Genomic DNA, 5207 nt, shown 5'->3' with positions numbered 1-5207 from the left:
GATCATTATCATTGCTGGCTAATTTCACACAATAGCATACTGCGTGCATCCAGAATACTGTTTCATCAACACACACACACACACACACACATACATGCTTCAAATCATTGAAACTATACAAGTTACCTTTCAGAAGAGTTTATGTAAATTGGATCTCCTGAATCCAAAGTGAACTTGGGAGTGATTCTGTTCCCTTACAGTGCATGCTAGTGTTCCCCCTATCATTCCCCATAAGGAAGTATCTTAATTTGTCCTGTATGTTTGTCTCTGATCAATAAGCTGGGATCATAAACTGCTGACAATGAAAGCTACACATATCACTCTGAGGTACATCAGAAATCACACCCAAAGAGACTCCAATTCCCTTTTCAAATGAGTTGCCATGGAATAAGATGCAATGAATGGCACAGAGCTCAGATTCAACCTCAACCAGTAGTTTCTGGGGAGAAGAGGTCTACTTGCAAATTTCAACTGAGTTAAACCAGTGTTGAAATGTGGGGGTGGGGTTGGGTTGGAGAGATGAGAATGTGGCCTTCACGTGATCAGAATGCTATGCATTGTCACCAAGATGTCAAAAGGATCAATCTGAGATTCTCTGGAGGTGTCAACAGGTCAGGAGCATTTTCTAGATTGTTCATTGCGGGCAAATAGGCATGAAAAAGCTGCAGTGTGTTTTTTTTAACTGATTCCCACAGCTCATTTCCCACTGGTTTGTTGCTACTTTTTACAGTAATGAGCCCAAAAGGTAACTACTGCGACAGGCTCCTTGGGATTGTTTACTGTGTTAAAGGTGCTATACAAAGCAGAAGTTGTTGCTGGCATTAAACCTCTGCGGCCTTGCATTATAGGATTTCTTTCAATCCCATAACCTCATGTGTTAAATAAATCTGAAAGCAATTTTGACATCAAGTGTGGAGACATCTTCCAGCTTTGCCATGTTATTCTAGTTCAAATATTCCATGAAATAGCTTTCGGTTCAAATTGTATTTGTAGAGAATTTTGTTAAATAATGCAACCTCTATCCCAGTAATTCTCAACCTTTTCTGGGTGATCCTCTGCAAATATTAGCACACACTGCTGGGGCCTCCTGCAAATATTGGCAACACTCCTGGGACCTCCAGAAAACACTGAGATACTCCTACGGAGCTCAAAAAACTTCTAGAGACGCTGTCAGCTGGCCAAGGAAAAGCAGTGCTCTCAGCCGCTCTTAACCCAGCAGGGATAATATTCTAGTCAATCAACAAGGATAGGAAAATTTAAAAATGGTATAATAAAGGAGACAAAACAGATAATATAAGATATTCTCTGGGATGCCACTTGGAAACTTTCAAAAATCCTGGATACCTGGTTTAAATTCCTACACTGTATTCCAACATAGCAATATTTGTTCATTGGCTAGGTTTTTTATATTAAGGAACAGTCAATGCTCTGGGATAAAGGTTGATCCTACCAATTTAATAGAGATTCATACTTACAAAGAATCTCAGAAAAAGCATACCTTATCATAGAAATCATAGAAACCCTACAGTGCAGAAGGAGGCCATTCGGCCCATCGAGTCTGCACCGACCACAATCCTACCCAGGCCCTCCCCCCACATATTTACCCGCTAATCCCTCTAACCTACGCATTTTTTTTAGGATACTAAGGGGCAATTTTTAACCTGGCCAATCAACCTAACCCGCACATTTTTGGACTGTGGGAGGAAACCGGAGCACCCGGAGGAAACCCACGCAGACACGAGGAGAATGTGCAAACTCCACACAGACAGTGACCTGAGCCGGGAATCGAACCCAGGACTCTGGAGCTGTGAAGCAGCAGTGCTAACCACTGTGCTACCGTGCCGCCCCTTATCGTAGTGGTGGGCTGATTCTGATCTGAACTGGATGATAAACACTGGAACTACATAAGGAAAGGAGAGGCTTTTTCACTGACTCTGAACCTAAATATAGAATCATAGAATCCCCACAGCGCAGAAGGACGCTCGGTCCATTGAATCTGCACCAACTATCCAATAGAGCATCTTACCCAGGCCCACCCCATGCCCTGTCCCCAAGCATTTACCTCTCTAATTCCCCTAACCTGCACATCTTTGGACACTGAAGGGACAATTTAACTTGACCAATCTGCCTAACCTGCACATCTTTGGACTGTGGGAGGGAACTGGGTAAGAAGTTTAACAACACCAGGAGGGAACTGGAACAGTCAGAGGAAACCCACGCAGACATGGGGAGAATGGGCAATCTCCAACAGGCAGTCACCCAAGACCGGAATCGAACCCGGGTCCCCTGACACTGTGAATCAGCAGTGCTAACCACTGAGTATAGGTTCTGAACACAATATGATATATTTTCATGTTATGTTGTTGGTATCAGCAAGAAATAATGCCCATTTGAAGTGCACGTTTTGCCATAAGGCCAGGCAGAGTATTTTTTTAAAATGCAATTCATAACTCTGATAGTAAATATTCACAGTTCAGTTTCACCTCTGGCCAATCCTCGGGGCTCATCCATATCAGTATAATGAACTCTATATTTATCATCGGCTAGCTTTCAAGACTGGAAACTAAGGAAACAGAATACTTCGTATGTATCATTCAAGAGGTAGTCAGTGAATGGTAAAGGGATGAATTATTAATGGGTGAAAGACTGCTTGCCACTTTAGGTCTGCGTACACAAGTAATTGAGATGATCCAAATTCAGACTGAGGGTATATGATACAAACACACTGGAAAACCAGCAATGGCATTGGTCATGGTCAGTTGGTGGTTTTAATAGGACTACAGTTGTCATGAAAAGTAGTACTATCATGGATTTATCTGTGCTGGGGCAACCTTGAGTCTGCCAATGTTGTAATCCCAGAGGCTGAGAGCACTGTGAGAGGATGAGCCCTTGGTCTGAGAATAGTTTAGAGGTGGTGTTCTGGAATCATTGGGACAACACTTGAAATCTGAGTTCACAGGAAGAGGCGGGAGGAGTGGAAGGAAGAAACTGTGTTACATACTCATCCTAAGTACGTGGGCAATTGGGACTAGCTGGGAAGGCACTATGGTCGGCATGGACCAGTTGGCCCAAAGGGCCTGTTTCTGTGTTGTATTGCTCTATGGCTCTAAGTAACAGAGAAGAGATTATTATACATAAAATCTCAATGGCGCACAGCAGAAGCTGTTGATTGACCAGAGGCCTGGTTTGAATGACGCTATTCTAGCATGTGCACTAATTTTAGTAGAAAATGTTCGCATCATGTGAGTCAGTGTACTTCGCATCTATAGTTTCTCATTTTACCATTCATCATTCAAAAAAGCAAAGCATTCAAAAATGAGAAACATTCTGGGTCCTGACCACCGTGCCATCATGCTGCCCTACAGGTGGACCTCCCAGATTAGGTATCCTGGAAGGGTCCATCTTCCAGCTTCAGAATGTTTCTGGAGCTCCATCTCCATTCTCAGGAGGGCCACCTTCTGGTCTCAGAGTTCATAGAATCATAGAATCCCTACAGTACAGAAAGAGGCCATTCAGCCCATCGAGTCTGCACCGACCACAATCCCACCCAGGCCCTACCCCCATATCCCTACACGTTTACCCACTAATCCCTCTAACCTACGCATCTCAGGACACTAAGGGCAATTTTAGCATGGCCAATCAGCCTAACCTGCACATCTTTGGACTGTGGGAGGAAACCGGAGCACCCAGAGGAAACCCACGCAGACACGAGGAGAATGTGCAAACTCCACACAGACAGTGACCCAAGCCGGGAATCGAACCCAGGTCCCTGGAGCTGTGAAGCAGCAGTGCTAACCACTGTGCTACCGTGCCGCCCTAACCTGGTTCTCCCAGAGATCCAGCTTCATTTTCAGGTGGTCCACCTTCTTTCTTCAATAGTGGGTCAGTGACGTTGGACTCCTTTTCAAAATGGCACCCAGATTTTATTAGAAAATTGCTTGACACACGAAAGGTAAAAAATCCAAAAGCTGATCCATCAAAGTAAACCTAACTTGGTTAGATAATTAAAACCCTGAAGAAATGGCACAAACCACTGTTTTTATCTCTTTATGTAGTTTGTCCAGAAGTCTCGCACTCCATCCTGCTCCCTGGCAATTTTCTGTGGCAGAACCTACCTTGATATCATACTGGCCCCAAAACATGCTTCCAAATGTATATCCGTAGCATCAGTACGGCCACCTTCTTCCACTTCCATGACATCGGCCAACATGACCTCTGCCACTGTTGTCTCATCCGAGTCTCTGTATCTCTGGATTTGACTATTCCACTCCACAGTAAGCCAGGTTGGCTTCCCATCTTTCAGCCTCCCTAAATGTTAAGTCATCCAAAGTTCTGCATCCCTTATTCTATCTCGCACCAAGTCCCATTCACCTATCACTCTGCGCACGCTGACATACATCGGCTCTGGGTTAAGCAATGCCTCAATTTTAAAATCCTCACCCTTGTTTTCAAATTCCTCCATAGCCTCTCACCTCACTCTCTCTAATCTCCTCCAGCAAACCTCCAAATAACTGCACTCCGTTAATTCTGACTGCTTTGCAATTTTAATCACGCCACCATTGGTGGAATTCTGGCATTCCCTCCCTAAACCTCTCGCCTCTTTCCCACTTTCTCCCTCTTGAATATAACAACATAAGAACTAGGAGGAGTGGGCAATTCAGTCCCTTGAGCCTGCTCTGCCATTCAATATGATCATGGCTGATCTTGCCTTGGCCTCAACTCCACTTTCCTACCCATTCTCCATAACACTGCAACCCTTTACTAATTAAAAATCTGTCCATCTCCTCTTTAAGTTTACTCAGTGTCCCGGCATCCACCACACTCTGGGCTAGTGAATTGCACAGGCTCATGACCCGCTGAGAAAAGTAGCTTCCCTGCATCTCTGTTTTAAATCTGCCAGCCTAAATCTGCTTAGCCTAAAGCTCTGACCCCTTGTTCTAGATTTCCGCACAAGAGGAAACATCTGCTCTACCTCTACTTTGTCAATATCTTTTATCGTCCTCTCGCCCTCAATTAGATCAGTGCTCATTCTTAGAGAGAACAAAGAACAAAGAAAATTACAGCACAGGAACAGGCCCTTCAGCCCTCCAAGCCAGCACCGACTATGCTGTCCGACTGAACTAAAACCTCCTACTCTTCCAGGGACCATATCCCTCCATTCCCATCCTATTCATGTATTTGTCAAGTTGCCCCTTAAAAGTCACTAT

The sequence above is a fragment of the Mustelus asterias genome, chromosome 18 (assembly GCF_964213995.1).
Source record: "Mustelus asterias chromosome 18, sMusAst1.hap1.1, whole genome shotgun sequence".
Classification (NCBI taxonomy): domain Eukaryota; kingdom Metazoa; phylum Chordata; class Chondrichthyes; order Carcharhiniformes; family Triakidae; genus Mustelus; species Mustelus asterias.
The sequence above is the reverse complement of the archived record's forward strand: the minus strand, read 5'-3'. Positions refer to the sequence as shown.